The 22243-nt window shown below is 46.2% G+C and overlaps 1 protein-coding gene across 21 annotated transcripts in view; it reads left to right on the top strand.

The window, feature by feature from the left end:
• Positions 1-22243, top strand: part of LOC138098406 (uncharacterized) — a 167649-nt gene that overhangs the window by 31930 nt on the left and 113476 nt on the right. For 3 of the 21 annotated variants that reach the window (XM_068994949.1, XM_068994950.1, XM_068994944.1), the window contains 2 exons: positions 10550-10657; positions 11659-12693. The exons of 11 other annotated variants lie outside the window; for them this stretch is intronic. The gene's annotated coding sequence lies outside the window, so the exon portion shown is untranslated. Of the gene's footprint in view, positions 1-6932; positions 7083-7133; positions 7191-7637; positions 7800-10549; positions 10658-11658; positions 12694-22243 lie in introns of those variants that run through there. 7 more of the 21 variants (XM_068994947.1, XM_068994960.1, XM_068994953.1 and 4 more) reach the window with 6 other exon arrangements.

Genomic DNA, 22243 nt, shown 5'->3' with positions numbered 1-22243 from the left:
TCCTGTGGGACTGAGAAGTTTAACTCCTATTTTTAGAAGTATTGTGGGAGCTTAAATCAGGCTTTAAAGCTTTTAGGAACCTGGAAAGGCAGGTGGGAACCCCGTGGGATCTGTGAAGTGTCTGAACAGGTTCTGAGCCTCACTCTGAGAGTTAATACTTAACTCACCATAGGGACATTAGCAAAACCCACTTGACTCCTGCATCAATCTTCCCATATCCAAATCCTTATAAATCTTCTATCTCCTGATTTCAGAGGAACTGGGACTCAGAAGTACTGAAGCCTGAGTTTGAGGCTCTCAATGACTTTGAATGTGTTATCCATTGCTTTCAAATCACAAGTGAAATTAAGGAATGCAACACGTATTTCAGTGTCTGTTGGTGCCCCTTTTCAGAGTTTACCGAAGTTCAGGGGAGTTTTTTTTTCGTTTGAGGCAACCCCTTGAAAAGGTTGGAGAGTGCTGCAAAATTTAGCACTCTCCAACCTCAACCAAGCTGAAGTTCAGTGCAGATTCTGCTCACTGCAGAAAAGTTTTTAGAGCTGCACCTGGGCCAGAGTTCAGCATCTGAATCCCCTTCCCGGGGCAGAGGTGCAAAGAAATAGAACTTTTTTCATCGATATGCAAATTCTCCATAAAAATGGGGCTTTTCTGAGTTGCTCTTGGGGTTCAGGTGGTTGAAAAAATGAGCTTTGTGTTCCCGAGGCAGCAGGGACCGGGGTTTCTCCAAAGTGCCTTTGTCTGGGGATGTGTAAAGCCCTCAATGCGTCATTCTTTCTGCTTCAGCTGTGAGAGACTCCCATCTTCTCTATTGATTTTACTCAGAGTTCTGCCTGCCCTTGAAGGTGTGACCTGTACCTCGGGCTAATTTATTTCTGTCATGGCTGCAGCATATTTGAGAGGGCAGCGGGGGTAGGAGGGAGAACAATGAATTCAACATGGAATATAAATCCCAAGCCTGTAGCCCTCAGACATTCCAGCACATACCCCATTCTCCTGCTTGGCATTCTGCACGGTCTTGGATTAAAAAGGGGGAAAGAAAGAAAGAAAGAAAGAAAGAAAGAAAGAAAGAAAGAAAGAAAGAAAGAAAGAAAAAAAAAGGCAGCATTTGTATAAGTAATCAGGTGAGCCATTGTGGGTAATCCCTTTGGTCACACACGCTGGCATGGATATTAAAATTTGCTGGGCTTCTAAACCACTTACAATGACGTCTTAGTTTGTGAACCTGAATGAAAAGCCTCACCTTGATGGCCTAGGAGTGTTTTTGGAGCTGAGCACTGGAAATTTGTGTTGTGGATGGGCAAAGGCTTTGGGTTTGTGCTGAAAACTCATTGTGGTGGGCAGTGTGATGGATTACTTTTTTATTTAATTTTATTTTACATTGTCTCACATTTTCTTTCCTGGTCAGCTTTTATAGACTTAATTTAAATGCACAGAGGTTTAAACTCTGCAAGTCCTGAGCTAAAGCACCTGGCCTCTCTCATTTTTCTCTGGGGCTCAGTGGGGTTTGCTCCACACTCTGCCTGTGGAGTGCAGCCTTTCCCTCCTGCCCCACACAGCTCAGCAACACCCCAGGATTTCTCCAGGGAAAAACCTGTTGCTCCCAAGTTCCCTTGGAGGAAAGCTGAGCATCTTGTGCTGTCCTGGCTGGAAAGTTTTGTCGGGCTGGCACCGTGTCCTTGGGATGCATGGAAGCACTGGGATGGCTGCTGCAGTGATTTCCAGCCTCCCACCTCCCACCTCTCTTGGGGTTTTGGATCAAATCAGTGAATCCTGGATCCCCAGCATGATGGTTTGGGGTGATTTCCTGCAGCTCAGACTGCTCAGGTCAGAGTTCTGCAGCACACGAGGGGCAGCTTTGAGGAGCTTTATCAAAACAGGATTCACATAAAGCCAATTTATGGCCTTCCCTGGGAATTTAGGGCTCATCCTTCAGAAGGGCTGAGCCGACAGTGGCTGGCCTGGGGTTTCTGCTGTGGGTCAGGGCAGTGGGGCCAGCAGGGAAGGGCAGGATTCAGAGGAATGCAGATCACTCTGGAGCTGGGAGATATTTGATTTCCAGGTGATTTGCTGCCACAGAAAGCACTAAATTAGCCTGGGATAGCAGAATTCAGTGAAACTTCAACCACCCTGGCCTGAACTCAAAGTTTGTAGTTAAATCTGGTTACTTTCCGTGGGATTTGGGTTCTGAGTGGATCCGTGTCCCACAGCCATAAATGTTTGTTGTGCTTCCCCCGAAGATTTTGTGCAGAAATATTTTGGTTGCACCTGTAGAGGGAAAAAGCAGAAGAGGAGGTGTCAATTCAGAGTAGAAATGTGAGTAAAAAGAAGGTTTATGATTTATGGAAGGGGCACGGGGATATAATAAGAAATTAAATGGTCCCTTGGCATCCAATGTATCTTTTTGCACCTCCACTTTCCTCATATATACATATATGATCTCTGCCAATATATTGATTATTCCCAGGGAACAAAGCAGCCAGGGCTGGGCATCCCAGCTGGAGCCTCCTTGTATCTTGGCATCTTTGTGTTTATGGGTCTCACCCTTTTTACTTGGCCCCCAACAGCAATAAAGTCAGATGAGATCCGGCCTTTTCAGAGCATTGCCACTCTCCTAAAACAGAGGGAGGGAGGGAGGGAAGGAGAGGCAGTTCCAGCACAGAAAAGACCCTGGGTGCTTCTGTAAATGATTTTTTGGACCTCCAAGGGAAACCTGAAAGGGAGAGGGAGAAATACCAGTGCTGAACTGTTAAATCTTGGGATCTGATATCTCTCTGAAACACTCAGAGTAATTCTGGCTAGAACTCACCTTGAGGGCTTTTTTTTGGGAGCATTTCACTGGAGAAAAGTTGCCCAAAATGTTATTTCCCTGATTTTAACTCAAGGAAAATTTTTAGTTGAAGTGGGGAAACATTGGGCAGTTTATAAGCTGGAGTGGAACCTGAGGATCTCAGTGTTTCTTCCTCCCTTGTGCCTCCTCTACCAAAATGCTTTTGTGCTTTGGTTAAGAATCACTTTTGTGATTCCCTCCCTGAAATCCAGGTTTTGGCAGAGGTTGCAGCTCTTGCTGCAGCGGGTGGTGTGGGATAGGGTGAAGGTTTCTGCTCTGGCCACTTTGGCTCCTTCTGAGACTCAGTTTCATCTCCACATCATCCTGGCCTTTCATTTCATTGATATTTTCTCCCTGCATCCACTGGGCAGCTTTGGAGGTTCAGAAAGGAAAAACAGAATAATTAAAATGCTTAACACCCTCAATGGAGTCCAAGTGCCCTCCTGAGGAGCTGCTGTGCAGTGGGAATTCTCCTCCTTTAGACCCCTCAGAGCTGTCAGCATGAATCCAGTTCATGTTTCCTTGCTGTTCTGGAGGTTTTGGGGTTTTTCCTGCTTTCCTGGATATCGTAGAAAGGTGTTTGAGTGCTCAGGTTAACCCCAGAGGCAGCTGCGTGTCAGTGAGGGGAGAAACGAGTCCCAGAGCTGATGGCACAGAGAGTACCAGCACATCAGAATCCTCTTGAGAAGATGTCTAAGGTGTAGTGGGAGATTTTTAGGACAGGAAAGCATCCCAGTAATGCAGCTGAGAGGTGATTATTGAATACCTTTATAAACCAAAATCATTACTCTCTTTTTTAATTTTTTTTTTAATATATTTTTTAGCGTAACGAAGGAAAAAAATACCCAAAGCTGGGTTGGAGAGGGATGCTTGCAAAATAATTTAATAGCTGAGGTGGCCTCTCATGTGCTCCCCAGATGTCCAGTCCCAAATGTCTGTTCTGTTAGGCTGATTATGGAACACATGCATTTAGAGCTGGGAGCAAAGGGAGCATCGATTTCTTCCTGCAGTGGTGTGGCTGTTGCTGTGTTCAAGATAATTAAACATTAGAGCTGAAATAGAACTGAGCTGGAAAAGGAGCACTGTTGCACTTCTAGTAAAGAATTCTGGGATTGTCTGCACTGGGATGGGCAGAAGTTATTTTTTATTGAAGTGAGGATGCATAGATAAAGTGCATTAAAGTGCTCTGAGCCCCTCTGTGGTCACCCTCGTTCATGGTGGAAGTGATTTTGTGTGAATGTGATTTGGTTCCAAACTAAATGTAGTCAAACCGAATTCAAACCACTCTGATTGGGAAGTATAAAGTCTAAACGGGGTTTTAAACAGTGCTCAGCTAACTCACCTCAAAAATTAATATGGTTTGATTTTCCTGAGTGCTCTGGTGCAGATGCTTGGTCCAAAGTCCACTTTTGATTTTATCATTCACTCCTTGTAGTATTTGGATTTTTTGCCTTTAAGACTCAAAGATAATGTGTTAATTTCAGCTTTCACAAGATAAAAAATGGGTTCCAGAGAAGATCTTTGACAATAGGAACCCCAAAGGTGTCAATAGCTGAATTCAAGTAATTTTAGGCTAATTTTAAAGGTGTTCTTGCTTTTGAAAGTTCAGATTCGTAAATGCTGGGGTTTATTCCGTACCCTGCAGGGAGTGATGGAATTTTAGTTGGTGTCATAACTGGGAATCTGATCTCTGTAAAGTTGAGCTCGTGGCTTAGCACTGAATTATCCCATACAAGGAGGAAAACCAGCTTGGCTGAGGGGTATCCGTGGTTAGGATGAAATTAAGTCCATAGAATGACAGGATGGGTTGGGAGGGACCTCAAACCCCATCCAGTGCTACCCCTGCCCTGGGCAGGGACACCTCCCACCATCCCAGGGTGCTCCCAGCCCCGTCCAGCCTGGCTTTGGGCACTGCCAGGGATCCAGGGGCAGCCCCAGCTGCTCTGGGCACCCTGTGCCAGGGCCTGCCCACCCTCCCAGGGAACAATTCCTGCCCAATATCCCACCCATCCCTGCCCTCTGGCAGTGGGAAGCCATTCCCTGTGTCCTGTCCCTCCATCCTTTGTCCAAAGTCCCTCTCCAGCTCTCAGGTGCCAACACAGCCTGGAGGCACCCAGGACATGGTGGGGGCAGTTCCTCAGCTGCAGTTAAACCCCAGAAATGTGCAAACCTGGGTGATGGGCACCGAAAATTTTGCTGTTCCTCTGTTTAGGAGTGGAGGCATTTCACAAACCTGTGATGGGTGGAGGAATGATATTTTTATAGAGATTGGGCCCAAGAAAAAGGGGAACCTGGTGGGTTTTATTTCCCCTGGTGTTGCTGGAAGCTTGGGGGGCAAGTAATTTAAGAGCTCTGTGTGTCTCAGCTTCCTCACCTGTCAGTGGGGGAATTACTTCACAGGGGACTGGAAGTATCATTATAATGATACTTGGAATGTGCTTTCATATGCTGGGAAGGAGAGTGGGAGCGTTCACATGTACCAGAGAAAAGGAAAAAAAAGTAGGTTAGGCCTGTCTGAGCTTGTCATGCTTCTCCTGTGTCAGCAAACTCGGGGAGACAAGAGAAAGGAGAGGAAGAGAGATCAAAAGAATACATTAAATTAAAAAGTAAACAGGGAAAGTTAAACTTAAAGCGGCAAGGAGGGAGCTGCACGGGGCCTGTGCTTGGCTGCATTCATCTGGATTTTCCAGCACGGGCCAAGATCTCGGTCATCAACAACCAAAAATCCCAAGGGAATCCCTTTGTGGGAACGAGCTGCCCAAGCTGAGGGTGCTCTGCATGTGAACAGAGGGCCTTTGGAGGAGGAAATTTGGAGGGATTCCCCCTGGTGATGGAGAAAGGAGGGGCCTGGTCCAGCTGAGATGCTCAGAGCGGGAGTGCCCACGTTGTTTGTGGCACACGGGGTGGGATGGCAGCCTCGGGAAAGGGTGCTTACACCTGGGCCTGGTCACTGGCACTGCTCAGGCAAAAACTGTCTATAAATGGGGTTTTACGTCCTCCCAGCTCTTGGCAAACTGGGTTTTAGGGAGTTCCTAAAGCACAGGCTGCACCCGGAGCAGCTAAACTGAGCTTTAATGTTGCATTTGATCGAAGTTAAGTGTCCAAGGCCAGGTTGGACGGGGCTTGGACAACCTGGCCTAGTGGAAGGTGTCCCTGCCTAAGGCGTGAGATGAGCTTTAAGGTCCTTTCCAACCCAAACCATCCCGGGATTCTGTGACCAGACAGAGTTCTGAGCTGTGCTTATGTTCTATTCACTTTAATCTGTTCTGTCTGCTCATGAAATAGGCCAAGGAAGCTTTAAATGCAGATCTATATGGTAAATTTTCCATATAAAGTAGACGGAGGAGAACAAAAAGCACATGGGGGAAAATTCCTGACAGTCAATATATGGAGGGTTAGTTATATTTTTACAGAATTATAGGTCAAACACTAGGCTGCCAAAAGCAATCATACCAGCTGTAATCTTCTTTAACTGTATCCAGTCAGAAAAGATGAAAAATTGTTTTTCTGCCTTTGAAGAATGGAAATATCTTTTCCCATACCCACCCTGACCTGTTTTACTGTAACAGATTCTGGATCCACTCAGCTAAATCATCATAAGCAGAGTGTGATGGAAACAAATTGCACCATAAAGCTTATCCTAAAACTCTGCCTTTTGCACCTTCAGCAGCTGGGGAGGTTTTTTTTGAAGGAAAAGTGCTCGATTTGCATCCTAAGCCTCCTCCATCTGCCTTATCTGTGGAAAAGCTGGGCCACTTGGAGCCCAGCTTTGTGTGCTATAATCTTATTTTTGCACATGGTGAGCCTGTGTGGTTGTGTGTCATATGAAGTGCAGCCTTCCTTTTGGGAAACCACCACTCACCACGAGTTTCCTCTGAGGGGCTGGAGAGGAGTGGGTTTTGAAATGGACTCAGGATAAATGGGAGAGGTGGGATGGAGTAGAAACCTCTTGCAAAACCAAAGGGGAAGCTTCCCCTGCCAGCTGAACTGATGGCACACCTGTGCTGAGCTAACACAGCCCCAAATCAGGTGAAGTGGGGGATGTGGAGGGCAGGGCTTGAGGCACTCACACCTGAAAGGCATGAGGAGCAGAGCATTTTGCTTTGTGAGCTGCAGGCTCCCTGCAGCAGGAGCAGCCCCTTGGTGTGTTGCTGGCAAAGGAGTGGGGCGTGGAAAGGCAGGGAGCTCTCTGTACTTGTGCTTTAATGCAAATTAAATGTGGGGTAGCAAAAACGTCTTGGGTTTATTTCAGCAGGTTTGTGCTGTGGTGGGGCTGAGTGTCTGGGAAAGTCTGTAGAGATGTAGTGATGAAGTAATGGCAGCTTTTTTGTCTTTCAAACCTTGCAGAAGGAGATTATTTTATGTAAGAAAACTTCCTGGAAGGTGTGGAACAGTTGTCTAGGTGCCTGAGGATTTTGTGTGTGATTTCTGGGTGTCAGACTCACAGGAGAGACCATTTACAAGGGCAGGTGGTGACAGGACAAGGGGGAATGGCTTCAAATTGCCAGCAAAGAGGTTGAGATTGGAGATTTAGAGAGAAATTCTGCTCTGTGAGCATGGGGAGGCCCTGGCACAGGGTGCCCAGAGAAGCTGTGGCTGCCCCTGGATCCCTGGAAGTGTCCAAGGCCAGGTTGGATGGGGCTGGGACCACCTTGGGACAGAGGAAGGTGTCCCTGGAAGATTCCAGGACCTGATGAAGGTGACCATCCTCACCAACACCAGTGAGACAGAAGCTGCAGACTGAGTTTGTGTTCAAATATTTCCCCCAGGGCTGTTAGCAAGCACTGGAGCTGCCTTTAACCCAAAGGAAAATCTTGCTGTGCTAATGTTGTGCAGTGGTTGATGGGAAACTGCCTTGCACAGGTTTAATTGCTGCCTTCACGGAGAATAAATGGTAAAGTTCTGGTGCATTTATAGAGTAGAGTAACCCAGAACTTAGTTAGGGTTCCTCAGCAGGGCAAGCAAAATTCAGGTGAGGTTTGTAACTCTTGCTTTGATATTTAATGCAAATCTGAGCTATACCAGAGAAGAATATTTAGCTTTTAATTCAGAACTGCACGTGGTGAGGGGTATCTACTGCAGAAAGAATGTGGGGTTTTGAGGCACTCTCCGAACCTCTTCACCTTTTGATGCCATTCCTCAGAGTCAGCTTAGCTGGCTGATTTAGTGATGCCATAAAACAGGAGCCATGTCTGGTATTTCCAGACTTGTTTTCATGGTTCCCTGATGGTGCTTAAATCTTCTTACCCCTCGTGCCATCTTCTGAGGGTGTCAGACCATCACCACTTGAACAAGCCTGGTTCTTGCTCCTCTTTAAATCCTATTTTCCCCTCCTCTGTGCTTTTGTGCAAACCAAGCAGCAGCCACTTTCCCTTTTCCCAGGAGTCCCTAAGCAGTGAGGAAGGCTGGCCACTGGCCAATTCATTTAAACCTCTGGAATAATAGTTTGCTCTCTAATGAATAGTCTGGCTTTAAATCTCTCCGTTCGAGGGTGGTGGCACTCCTGAAGCTGACAGGTACTTATGAGACGCTGAGGAAAGGTCATTTGTTGGGTGTTACTTTCATTGATCTGTCCAGAAAACCTCCTGGTCCTTCCTCTGCACTCCTTGAAGGCAATAAAAAGAGGCAAAAACCAGGCAGAGAATTCATTTGTTTTCTCATATTTGCTTCAGGAGCCACAACCCATTTTAAGTCAGCGGTTTCATATTGAAATGTCCCAGAATTCAGCCTCACAGTTGGCATCACCTTATTCTGATCAGGGAAACTGAGGCACGGAGCAGGGGGATGATTTTCCCTGGACATCAGGTGGTAATCCTGGACTGGAATCTGGGAGCTCCTTGCTCTGGCTTGCAGAGAGCTGGAGGAACACCACTGTTGGGAGATTTATTACTCATTTCATCCTTCTTCCCCCGTACCCATAAATCAAATGCTACCATTTTCGTCCTGAAGTTGGAGCTTAATGAACCTAAAAGCAATCTGAGGAAGTAGCACAAAAACCTGGCTGTGCTAAAGCCCTGTTCCATTTACAAATGAGAACCAAGAGCATTGGTAAAGTTATTTTTACTGTAACTTGAGTTTACTTTCCATAGGAGTTGCCAGACCGATATTTCGAGGCCTGGCTTCTTGATGTCCAGGAGAATAAAGTGACTTTGACATCTCTTAAACCAGGCTGGGAGGGAATGGCTCCTACCTGGATTAGTGATTGGACTCCATGGGCTTTCCCAAACTTAAAGATTCTCTTATTTTATCTGCTTGCAGTGGACAAGAATGGGCTTAAATCTCACCCTTTTTGCCCTAATTCTGAATTTTGCTGGGTCAAGTTAAGTGTTTGGAGGAGATAAACTTGATCAGTGTTTGTGCAGGACTCTCAGCTGTGGAGACCTTCTTGTGGATGTGGAGCTCCAGCTACTGCTCACAAGCCACTGGAATTCTCCTTGGAAAGCTGAAATTGTGTGGGAAGAGGGTGGTGAACTGTTAAAAATTCGGCCCTTCAGAATTAAAAATGAATAAAAGATCCTTTATCAGGACAGGTCACCATAGCAGAGAGATCTGTGGCTCTTGGGAGAGGATGTTGGTACAGCAGACATGGAAATGGGGATGGGAGGAGGGGGGAAAAAAGGGGTTTGGCATTGTAGGGTGAAAGCTGAAGCCAGAGGGAGTAGGAAGCTGCTCCTATAAGGTGTGTGAGGAGCTGCAGGAGAGGCTGGGAAGCTGAATCAGAGGGATGAGGCAGGAGAAGTCCCATTCCTGCCAGGCTCTGCTCTGGCCACAGCTGCACGGGCTGTGTCCCACTGCAGAGAGGAGCAGAGCAGCCCAAGGGGAGGAGTTCCCAGCCCGGGGAGGTCATTCAGTGTCTGAATTCCTGGCCCCAGGACAGTGCTAAGGGAGGAATGAAGTCAAGTGTGGACCCCCACCAGTACTTGGCTGAATGATATTTAATATTTAAGCCTTTAAAAGTGGGGGGAACTGTGCAGGAGCATCTCTTAAAGAGGAAGGAGCACAGTCCCCAGAGATGGACCCTGTGCATCCTCTGTGACCTCTGTTCAGAGGGATCCCAGCAAAGAGTTTAGGATGAAAAAAAAATCTGGATTGATGCTTTCCAGTTGATTCACAAGCCCTGATTTTTCCTTTTCTCTGCTTTTTGCTTTGGTTTGGGGACAGTCAGGGATGGCCCAGTGTGATCAGAAGAAAAATAATGCCTGGTTTGGGTTTTTCTGTAGCAGTTTTACTTCCTAGAGGAGCAAACCTTCTGTGCTATCCCTGTTTGACAGGGGGGAGTGGAGGATTGGGGAAAGGAGGTCACCCAGCAAAATGATGGTGTAGCCAAAAATGAAACCAGGGTCTGCTCTTGATGGAGAGGAATTGGTCAGACTGGAGCATTTTGTTTTCTCCAGGGTACAGGATGGAAAATCTGCTTCAGAAATTGGCCATTTTGTACATCAGGCCGTAGCAGAAAATGAAGGTTATTTGGTAAAGAAACAAAGTGTTGGTCCAAAGATGACTGGAGTGATTGGAATTCTTTCCATGGGAGCAAACCTTTGTTTAACGGTGGTTGGTAACAGGCAGAATAACACCCCACGGACTGTTTCCCATCTCAAGCTCTGCAATAAATACTCCTTGCTTAGAGCATGGTCAGCTGTTGGATTCCCATATGGAAAATGCTCCTTGTTGGTGATGAGGAGGTGTAAGACTCCCATTTTTTAAACTCTCTGATCTCTATAGATCCCTGGATTCTTTCATGAGGTCAATTGACTTCTGCTTGGAGGAGGAGGCAAGAAAAAAATGGAGGTAAATTGCAGCAACAAAAGTGAAAGAGAGAGGAAGCAGAAGGTATTTACTTCTCACCTGCTACAAATTACCCTGCAGCAGAAAGCAGGGAGGAGGAGGAGGAGTGGGAGTGGGATGGTGCAGGAACAAAAGGCTTTTCTGCCTCGAAATGCACCAAGGTGGGAGCTCTGCGTTTCTCAGGAGTTTGGTTTCAGCAGCCAGACACATCCCAGGGAAGGGCTGGCCCACGGCTCTGGGGGCTCTTGGGCTCCCTAATGACACTCAGGCTTTGTCCCCTGGCCGGGCAGCGTTTTGCTTGCAGGCTAAAGTTACAGTTGTAGCAGAACTCGTTCCATATTGGCGTTTGATCCTGGGAGAAGGGGAAAAATCTGGTCAATGCGGTTCTCATTAGCCAAAAAAGCTGTAACATGCTGGAGTCATTAGTAGTTTGTTGATTGAGTTAACCATGCAAGGCGGGCTGCAATTGATCATCTGCATTCTCATTAAATATGCCGCAGTCTCGGGGAGGTTGTCATGGAACTGGTTGGAAGGCAGGCAGGAGGAATCTTGGTTTCAGCCCAGAGCACCAGTTTTAAAATCTCTTTTGACTTCGGGCTCGACATGTATAATTACTATCAGAGATGGGACTGAGGTGTGACATAAAAATAATCTTTCACCGAAGTGTTACTACACAGGGTCGTGTTTCAGCTTGAAACAGGGAGAGAGATGGAGGCTGAAACTTGAATCCAAATCTAAACGTTCTTAGTGCTGCAAGAGGCGAGGGAAGTGGTGAGGGATTGCCACTTGGCCCTGTCTAGCAGGTATTGGAAGGAAGGAAGCATTGCTGTGCTTCATTTAAAGATAATGAGGTCTAATAAACCCTAACCAAAAGTCAAATTCCCTTCATCTTTGCCTCGCTCATAAGTGAGTCAATAAGTGAAAAAGATCTATATAGAGAGAGGTGATGGAATTTCACTTTCAAGAAATGGGTGAACAGGAGTTGCTGAAGAGTGTTACCTTGAAAATATATCATGATCACTTTAAACCTTGTCTATGTCTTTCAGCTTTTGAAATGCTGAAGATCACATCTTGAGGGAATTTGTTGGAGCCTTTGAAGTATTTTTATGTTAGGCCCCTATGGCAGAAGATTGTACAGATCAAGAAAGTACCGAGTAGATTTATTCACAGAAAATGCATTTAAATTACCCAGCTATACGGGCGTACATTCTTCATTTATAGCCTGGTGTCTGGGCTCTGAAATCCTCCCAAGAATTGAGGTCATAGAATTGGAAAATGAGCTTCTGTACACCATCCTTCTGGCCTTTCGGATGTAATGGAGTCTGCACTGTGTGGTAAATTGGACGGAATTCAGAGAAGAGCAACAAAAACAATTAAGGGAGGAGAGGAACTGACTTACATGGAAAGATTAAAGCGTTACAAATTTGTGGCTTGGTGGAGCAGAGACTACTGCAAGTCATTGGAAGTTTCTGGAGACAGGAATGCGGCTTCAAAATCCCTGGTCTTGTCTGAGCCTGTTTTTGTTTGTGTGCTTTTTTTAAAGGAAAATCTTTTCCGAGCAATATCCTCATCTGGTGTAACTTACCCCCGTGCCAGTGAAAACAATGGAGCCAGGGGATCTGGGCCAAATTACACTGTCTAAAAATGTGGCCCTTGCACTCTTTAAAACCTGGCACAGCAGGGGTGGAAGTGGTAGTTTAGGGAGGCAACTGGTGCTTTAACTCCTGCAAGGTAATTCCTGCTGTATCCAGAATGCAGAGCGGTTAAATGTGGAAGATTTTTGGACATCTTCCTTCTATAGCACCTCCCCAAAATGCTGGCAAGAAGCCAGCAAGGTTAGAATGTTGTTTAATTCTTCAGCTGAGTGTTGGCAAAGGATGGACTGAAAGGGCATTTCTGGCACCTTGTTCTTCACGTGCTCTTGCAGAAGTACAGGCAGCTTTTGAACCAGCAGAGAGAAGTCTGAAGCGGTCCCAGAAAATGTGGGATGTTGCCACGGGAAGTTCTGAGGGGCTGCAGGTGTAACCCAGCCCTGAGGGGATGTGGCACTTGCCCAGAGGAGCAGTCCATAAATACCCCAGGTACTGAGTGGGGCTGGTTGGAGGAGGCACAGCAGCTCAGGTTTCCAGCCTCAGAAGCCCTGAGCTCTGTCCTTGCTGAGGGGATCGGGGTGGTGGCTGCTCTGCAGACACAAGGCACGAATTGTTCCCTGTGGTCCGTGGGGATTGAGTTACAGTGAGGCCGAGCAATTAAAAACGTGGGCTGGCTCTGAGGAAAATGAAGTGTGAAGCCCGCTGTACTTCGAAGCAGTCTCAGAAGGGAAGGGATGGAGGCCCTGGTGCTTGGGAGGTGGGACTTGTCCTGAGGATGGAGTGTTAATTGAAGCATCATGGCCAAATTTTAAGCGAGAGGTTAATTTCTGGCTCCCTCGCCGGCTCCTTGTTCCAGCTGGGCAGGGAGTGATTCCATCCCAGGGCTGAAGCTTGGCTGCACGGGGAGCAGAGAAGCTGCCACCTTTCCCATAAGTAATTGCTTTTATGGGATGGGTGAAGCTGCCAGGGAGCAGAAGGAGGAGATGGAAAGGTGGCAGCTTCTGCATGGAAGTTGCTACAAATATCAGTTTCCTTGGCAAATCATGATCTTCACTGAGGGGTGAAAGGGGCCAAACCTCTATAATTAGGACCAATTTTCAGTCTTGCCTGTTGAACCAAGCAAACAAAACCCCTAAAGGCCTGTGCAGTCTATGTTGTCATTGCCTTCATCCCGATTCCTCTGGGTCAGGAGTGGGGTGCAGTGACTGCTGCATTCCTGCTCATCCCAGTGATGTCCAGCTCAATGGGTGAACAGGAAGAAGCAGCAAACATCACCCTCCTGAGATGAGTGTCTGGAGAACAGGGATGATTTTGAGTGTGTGAACGAGGCAGCCAGACAGGAATACCGAATGTGGACCGAGGATGCCGGGGGAATTGTTTCCATAGAAACCCAACCATGGAGGCTCACACGGCTCTCCCATCTCAGACTTACAAATTCATGTGATTGCCTTAATGGTCAACAGACTGCATGGAAGGGAGGTGGGTGATTAGGAGAATTTGATCTGAGTTTGCTGCAGATGTGGGAGCGTTGTGCTGGATTCCCTGGCTGAGGGAACTCGGAGTGGCTCCTGCGCTGGGATGTGCTGCAGTAAATCAGGATTAACTCCTGGGCAGTGAATGGTGCCCTGCTGGTGTCAAACAAAGGGAACCAGGCCTAGTTTCTTTTAGTTGAAGGAAAAAAAAAAAAAGGTTTTCATTTGTTTTTTGCTGCATTGTTCTCCCACCTTTGTTGGCCAGGCCTTTTGCAGACACCTTTGCATTCAGAAATACCTCGGGAAGTGTTGTTCTGAAATGTCCTCCATGGAAGCACAGGCCTCTCCTTGCCAGAATTTATGAGGGGCCCTGGGAGCCTGTGTTCTTCATTTGTTCCTGGAAAGATTTCTTCTTGGAAAATCCCAGACGTTTGGGACTAATTTATGTTCTTCCAGCCCCTTCAAAGAAACCAAGACCTACAAGGGCTCCCATAAACCTCGAAGTGCAACGCCCAGATAGGAATCAAATGTTGTGTGGGAGAAGAGGCTAAAGCAGGTCAGAGAACCCCAAATGAAATGTGGAGGTGTCAAGGTTTAGTGTAGATGTGGGGCTTGGGCTCCTCTGACTTTCTCCTGTGGTCCTGGAGTTTTATTTGGGCTGAGCTGACTTGGTCTGTCTGATTTTTTTTTAAAGCACTCAAGCTTCACAACCCACAAATTTCATCTTTAATAACAACGATTTACACTCTTTTTGGAAGAGACTGTGTGAGTGGAGGGGAGAGGAGGACGGGAAGTGGAGATTTGGACAACTTTGGACAGGATTTGAAGTAACTTGAACTTGTGAGCAACTGTCCTGTTCTCCAAGGAATGGCTCCGCAGCCAGAATTTTGTGACGTTATTTTTCTGGCTGCGTGTGGGGGAAAAGGAAAATGAAGGCTGGAACTGTGGGGAAAATGGCTCCAATCTCTCCTCCTGGTTTCCCCACCCTCTCAAAAAGTTGCTGGAGACCTTGAAAGCCTTAAGAGTAGCCCAGCTCTGTGCTGGTGTCTTGATAAGCACAGATAATTCTCCTGCAGCTCCGAGGGGAAAACATCTGAGGTTTGGGAAGGGTCAGCCAGGAATGACATAGCTGCAAATATGCAGGGAAATCAAAGAGCTGCAGGGTTCCACCCAGGAGAGAGGAGAGCCCGAGAGACAGCCCCAAAAGAGGATTTACAGGAAGAGATGTCCAGAGAGGAGAGTTTTTCCTCTCAGGTCTGTGTGAGCTCAGCGTTAACCCCGACCCATGTTTCACTTGCTTTGTTTTGGAAATGCTCTCCCTTGGACTCAGGGCTGAGATTGTTCTTCCAGAGCTCCTCAGTTGCCTGCTTTTGTGGTGAATTGAGCAATATTTGATATTTTACTTAAGGATCTGGGTTGTGGAGTGAGGGGGGAGTGTGTCTGTAGCATTGAGGCGCCCTAATTTCGGTTGAAACCTCTGTGTGATGCTAAAATTAAAAATTTGGCTGCCGTAGAGTTAATTTTCCTCATGGAAGCCAGCATGGGGCTGTGTTTTGGATTCATGCTGACAACAGTGCTGATAACACAGGGATGTTTTAGTTCCAGCTGAGCAGGGCTTGCACAGAGCCCCTTTCTGCACCTCACCCCACTAACGGGGCTGCACAGGGAGCTGGAAGGGGACACAGCAGGACAAGTGACCCCGAGTGACCACAGGGATATCCCAGCCCATGCAGCATCCCAAAACCAGGAGAGAAAAGGTGCAGCCTGTCCCCAAACCCCATCTCTGAGCAAACAGCTGCTCTTCACTGTTGGAAGGAGAAAATAGTTTGTTTACTGATGGCTTTTTTTCCCCCATCAATTAGTGAGGAGAGCAGCTTGGCCCAACTTCATCAAGCTTTTAATCTGGGCAGACTTTTTGCTGAACTGCCTCTGCATATGAAATGGAGCTGGTTGCCAGCTCCCCACTTCCCTCACCCACCTCCAAAGCTATTAGGTCTGATTGTGCTGGGTGATCTTTGTGGAATTATTCCTTGACTTTTATCTGAAATCCATTGGTAATGGTTATTTAAGCTTTTTCTGTGCTCTCTGGTTGTTTTAATTTCAGGGAGTCCATCGAGGAGTTTAAGTATGTATTAGTTATCATATTGATGGATCAGCCAAGCAAGGAGCATTTGGAAATGCACATATTCCTTTTCCATTGACCTGTGATATTTGAAGGATAAGGCTCTGCATGCCATTAGCAGTTGGAGCATCCATAAACATTCCTCGGCAGGTTTCGATTTGGGTTTGGGATATTTGGAGATTTTTGTTTCCATTAATCCATCCAAGGGTATTAATTGGTTTGGTTGCCATTTATTTCATACTTTCCCTTAAAGGGGTATGGGGTTTGGTTGTGCTTAGCAGACTCAGGGCTCTGCTCCTGCTAAATCAACCCTACCGATGGCAAATTTGGTGGGAAATAAATCCCACTGGAGGCACAAACAGCATCAGTACTTTGCTCGTGAGTCTTCCTTTCCACAAGGATAAAGAAGAAGAAATTGTGGCCAAAATTTGCTTGCCATGATCACTTGTGCTCTCAGTTTAGTGTGTGCTGATTTTTGACAGAGATTGGGATTTTCCCACTGCTCCACCCCAAATTCTTTCAGATGTAACTCAGCTAAAATAAGTAGAAACTGGTTAGAACTTGGTGACTTGGTGATGGGTGATCCAAGGAGATCTCTCCACTCTTTAATTCAGGTGATCCAGATGTGGAACCAATATTTACACCCTCTCCACGAGTGTTTGGAGGCTAAATTAACTCAAGTGTGGAAATCACTTCGTGATCCTTGGATTAAAAATATAAAATGCACGAGCACAGGCGGTGGGAGTGGTACAGAATATTCTTCCCTTTAAAATTCCACAGCCTCTAAGGTCTGTCCCACAGTGCCTCTCCAGAGTCCTGGTAACTGCACCAGGAGTTAGATCTGGTCCTTAGGCAGAGAATTAATCTGGATTATTCTTACAAAACCCATCTCAAGTGAAACTTTTGCCGATATTTTTCCCAGAAGATCCTTCTCTTTCAGTCCAGAATTTTATCAGCAATTCTTATGCTAACAGGGGTCAGGAGATGAGATGTTTCTCACGTTACACTTGAAGCTTCTCATGAATAATGGCCTGTATCACCTCTATTGTCTGTCCAAAACGTAAGCAACCAGACATAAGGCCGGAGGAGAAATTTAAAGAGTGCTGAATAAGCCAGCAGGACGGACCAAGAGCTGAGATAGTCGGGGAGTGAAACAAATACAAGGTGGAGCAGATGGTTATTTGGGGAAATATCCGAGCAGATTAACTACCAGGCACTGGAGAATGAGCCAGGCTCCAGTTCAAAAGTCCCCTGAAATCTTCAGAGTGAGATTAACAGAAGCACAGACGAACATCACTGTAGCCAAAATAAATTAGAGGCCATTATTCCCCAGTGAATTTTCTTAAGTGTTAAGTAGAGCACATCAGGCTTTTCACAGAAATCTGAGGGGGGTTGCCATGCTTCAGACCATCACTTGCTCCTGTGCAAGGGCAATCTGTCCACTTGAAAACAATTTTTATTGTCCTTCTCTCCCTAATTATTTTCTTTGCCCTTTTTGTTCTCACATATCCGTGTGTGTGTGCATTGTGCATGGGGGGGGAAAGAAAATAGCTGCAGTTTGAGAATCCCAAAATACGTGACACTGGAAGTTCCCATTGTGGAAATTTTAGTTCCCCCCACCAAGCCCTTCAATCTTTTTCTTCAGTGAGACTGCAGCTGCCATCTGATTTGTATTTATATATGCTCTTTATAGATATTAATGCAATAACAGATTAAACCTAAAGTAACTGTTACTACACAGAGACATCTCAGGGGTCTGATCTTGCAAACATTAATGCCTCTGAATAACTTTAATCTTGTGCATTGTGTATTTGAATTTAATGGGGACTCTTGCATGCCAAAGTTTCTCACATTTGCGAATGTTTGCTGCAACTTCAGACTTCCCCCATATGTTGATGTCAATTTGTTTTTGCAACCTCAATACGGTTTCGAAACCTAAGCCTCTGATCACGGTTTGTGGATGGCTGTTTTTTCAGTTCTGCTGCCTCCATTGGGCCAGATTCCCAATGGGAAAAATGGGCTAAACCCTCACTGCTGACCCCACCTACTTAGACCAGGCTAAATTTCCCTCACAAGGGCTTCTCCAGGCACTTTTTTTAGCAAGCCCATCGGTAATGTGAGTTACGGTGCGGCGATGCCGTTTGTACGGGATCAGCTTCCCAAACCTCCCTCTGAAGGCGAGTTCCTAAAAGAAACTGGATTGAAAAACTTGGAAAACAGCTCAGTGGTGCTGTATGAGTACCTGGAGAGCCTTCCACACCCAGGACACAGACAGGGAGGTGCATCCAGCTTGCCCAGTGCCGGTGGCCTCTTCTCCCTGTGGAAGGGGTCAAGGTGAACATAGGAGTTCAAACTTCCTGGTTTTATTCTGCAGGATCACCTGTCCTATATTTTTAGATGACAAGAACTGTTTAGAGGGCATTAATTTTATTCTGCTTCTACTAGATATAAGGTTTTGATAAGAAACCTTCAATAGGGTTGGTCTGGGAATATTTTGGGGGGAAACCAAAAATCTTGACCTTTCCTACACAGGTGTTGAAGCTCCTGCACATCCTCCAGTGAGCAAAAGCAGTGTAAATTCCTCATATCCTGCCTCTGGCGCTCTGAATCCCACTCAGAGCACGCTCAGCCTGGTGCAATCCACTGCTGAAAAGCAGTGGCTCCTTTGGAGTTCAATAATAATGGTAATTTTACAGCCTAATGTCAGGGTAATAAACTCTTCCACAAGGCGACTACTGTGACCACCAAGAAAGTTTTATTTCTCCAGGTTCAACAGTTTCCCTGTGACTAATGTACCCTTGGAGGAGAGGTGGCTTCCCTCTAAAAAGAGCCCTGATATGTCTGTGTTTGCAGTTAAGGCTCACTAACCACTGGCATAAATCTGATAAGCATCTGATAGGGCCCAATTATCCCATTTCTCAGCTTTTGAGTGAATAAGACTTATTTTCTAGCCCACAGGAATATAAATAGATTGGTTTTATTCCTGCATCCTGGCATTATTTAAGATTAAGCTCCTTTTTCTGAGAGTTATCACTGTATCTGTCAAGAGCAAATCTGTTTGTGTGTTATGTTTACAAGTGTAGGAGAGGGAGAAGAACAGTAAGAGGGTGAGGACCAAGGTAACAAACAGAAGGAAATTATCAGACACTTGAATTAATGAGATATTTGCTTAACTAGCCGAAATAACATTGTCCATAACCACTCTCTCCTGAGCTCACACTCCTGGGAATTGAAAGGAATGCACAAAACTCATCAGTCTGAATGGCACAAAGTTGTGTGGGACAGTTAAAACACTGGCCAAGGCTTTGGAAATTTATTCTTTTCAAATGTCAGGGGAAATTCAAGAGTTTTATCGGTTTTTGGCTGCCACAGCCCTGTAGGAAATCCTGGTGTTCCTCATCTAAGGGCTGCACCCTTGGAGAAGTCTAGATTTAAATATCTAGAAATTAGGAATGGTGCTGGTCAGTCAGAATCTCTTTAACCAGTAAAGGGGGCAAGTCCAGAGATGGAATGATCCTACTTTAGATCCTGTGTCAGGAAGAAATGAGTTTGTTGGAAGTGTTCCCACTTGTGTAGGGAGGCTACATCAATAATTTTACATCAAAAAATACGAGTACAGTGTCAGCCCTAAACATGTAATGCCTAGAATGTAGAAGTTTAGTAGTTGGGAGATGCAGATAAAGGCCCAGTGGTTGGTTGGGGGGTTTTGTGTGTTTTTAAGTAGAACCCATCTTTCTGAAACCTTTATGGCATCTCCAGGCACTTCCACGGCTCTTGAAAGAAAAAAAAAAAAATTTAAAAAGTTCTTTTTTAAAACGAAGTTGGCACCACTAAAATATTTTTGTTAATTGAATGGCTGAGGGAATGCTGCTGATGAGGGAACAGGAGCTAATTGCTGCTGTCTGGGTGCTGATGGACTCTGAGGGCTCTGAAGGGGGCTGGTTCTTGCTCTCAGCTGTGGAGCAGCCTCCAAATTTCATTGGGAATCCTGCTATGGTTCAGACTTGCAGCTTTCATGCTGTACCTCCAGAAGGAGAAATAAATCCAGAGGATTATTGTGGATGCAGATATGCTGCTAGCAAGAATTTCTCTTGCTTCTTTCCAGTCCCGTGAGATACTTTTCTCTCTCACAGAGGTATCAGCAGAGTTCTATAAGCTATGAACACCTGTGACCTTGCAGGGCTTTGTTTATGGTACAGTAGGAAAATATTTTGACAATGGATGTTTAGGATTTTAACCAATCACCCCAAGGGGTGGCTGATCCTTTGTCCAATTAGGCTATGAAGAAAAAAAGTCTATAAAAGAGTTGTAAGATAATTAAAGAAATCAATCTTGCTGCACAATTCCTGCTGCTGGATCTCTGTTTCTCCCTACCACTGTGGGATACTGTGCTAGATTATCATCCACCCCAAGGCCCGTGGCTCTGAGCAGGTCATGCCCTACCCCACCCTGGGCTTTGACTCCTCAACCCTTGTGCTTCCAGTGGCAGCACATTGTCCTTCCTAAAGGCTCCAGTGTGCTCCTGCCTCACTGGGGTGCCTAGAAAACACAGAGTTGTCCTAATGTATGTCCCTCCCTTTATTTAAGAACTTAAACCATGTCCAGCCTTGTAATTCTGTGCACATCCTCCAAATATTTCAGCACCTGGATGATACTGAAGGTCCCTTTCAACCCAACCCATCTCCTCAGTTCCGTGATCTCACCCACCTTTGGTTTACCTCTCATTTTCTCACCTACCTTTCAACAATATTGTGAATATTGTGCTGTTTGTAAAAGGCAGACACTGAAATACTTTTATTTGGATGGGAAGGGGTGGTTGCAGCACTCTGGATTTGGAGAAGGCTGAGGTTGGATTCCCAGAGGAGGAGGCACAAGGGACATTTCAGAGGTGCTGCCTGAGGAGCAGCGCCCTTGTTGCATTGATTGCTTTAATGCTGGCCTGCAATTGTTGTATTAATCATGGACAGGAGCACCAGGAGCACTGGGGAAGTGTCTTTTTAGTGGAAAGAAAGAAAAGGAATAATGACTATTTCAGTGCTGGGATTGTCCCTTGGCAGCTGAATTCCCAGAAATGCATGGGACAAAGGCCTGCCTCCCAAAGCTTGGGCTTGGCCATGGCTTTGGGCAGTCCAGGTGAGGATTTTTTGCCTGTCTGTCTAGAAGCAAGGAGGTACCTGGCTTTGCTGGCAGGGGCCCCACAGCTTTTGCAGACAGATGCTTCCCCACGAGCCCAGATGCTGCCTTTGCCCCAGCCCTGAACAAGGCAGGCAATTAGAGAAGCCTTCTCTTCATCAAATTCATTTGCTGTGATCGCTCCCCAAGCTCCTTTGAGAAGGGAGGAGGAGAAGGGGCCTGAGGATGCCTCCCGAAATCTTGTCCAAACCTATTTTAAAAGCAAAAAAAAAAAGGAAAATAGCAGTGTGCAAGTGTGTCTGCAGCTAGAGCAGAGGGAAGCAGATGTAAGCAAGGCTGCCCATGCCTTCTGAAGCTCAGTGAGCTCCTGGAAGGCAGCCAGAGCTGAAATCATGGCTGGAGGCAGCAGCACCCTTTTCCCTCCTCTGCCTGACCTGCTCGCAGACAAGACATTTGAACTTTGTTAAGCCGTGGAGCACAAACTGTGCCTTGCACTGGGCAGAGCTGGAAATCTCCAGGCATGGATGAGCTGTGGGAATCCTGTGTAATGGCAGGAACAGCCCCCCAGTCCCTGGGATTGAAGACACCTCCCTGTGTGGAGCTGCTGGCACACTAAAACCACTTGGGGTTGTTGTTCTGTAGGACAGGAGAGGCGTGGTTGTTCCTTGGAGGTCACTGAGGTGAGGTGTGTGAGCTCCAAAACCTGCTCCTCCAAAATATTGTGGGATCCTGACACACCTGTGATGGTGTCTTTGTGTCCCCTGCGGAGAGGGGACAAGATGTGGTGATGTGCAATACAAACATTTTGCATTCACCTTCCTATTCCAAGTTCCTTTCAGCCTCACCACTCCTTATCCCAGATTTGATTTTTTCACGTTTCTTTAGCCTGCATTCAGCTCTCCTGTTTTATTGCAGAGGGATTGTCTCTGCTTCGACATGATTTATTTATTTATTGTTCTTTGTCTGGGCATCTCAGACTGTGCTTGAGTTGCAGTTATTTTGCAAGTCAGCTCATGGGCACTGTCCCATTTCGCTGTTGTTGCCCTGGAGTTTTCAGTTCCCATCCTGGGTGCTCAGCCTGTGTCTGGCTCCCTGTGTGTGGCACGGATGGGCACATTCAGCTGCAGCACTCATAAAGCTTTCCTCTTTTTTTGGTGGTTTTTTTTTTTTTGGAGAGGCTGCTGAAATTTGAAATTGCTGAAATTTGATCATAAAAGACGTCAAGAGGCAAAAGCCAGACATGATCCTTTAAGGGCACTCTTATATTTGGGGAAGTGAACCTTGAAAACCTCCCTTGTTTCCTGTTGTTCCA

This window comes from Aphelocoma coerulescens, chromosome 24 (assembly GCF_041296385.1).
Source record: "Aphelocoma coerulescens isolate FSJ_1873_10779 chromosome 24, UR_Acoe_1.0, whole genome shotgun sequence".
In the NCBI taxonomy this organism is placed as follows: Eukaryota; Metazoa; Chordata; class Aves; order Passeriformes; family Corvidae; genus Aphelocoma; species Aphelocoma coerulescens.
This window is presented reverse-complemented; position numbering and strand designations above follow the sequence as displayed.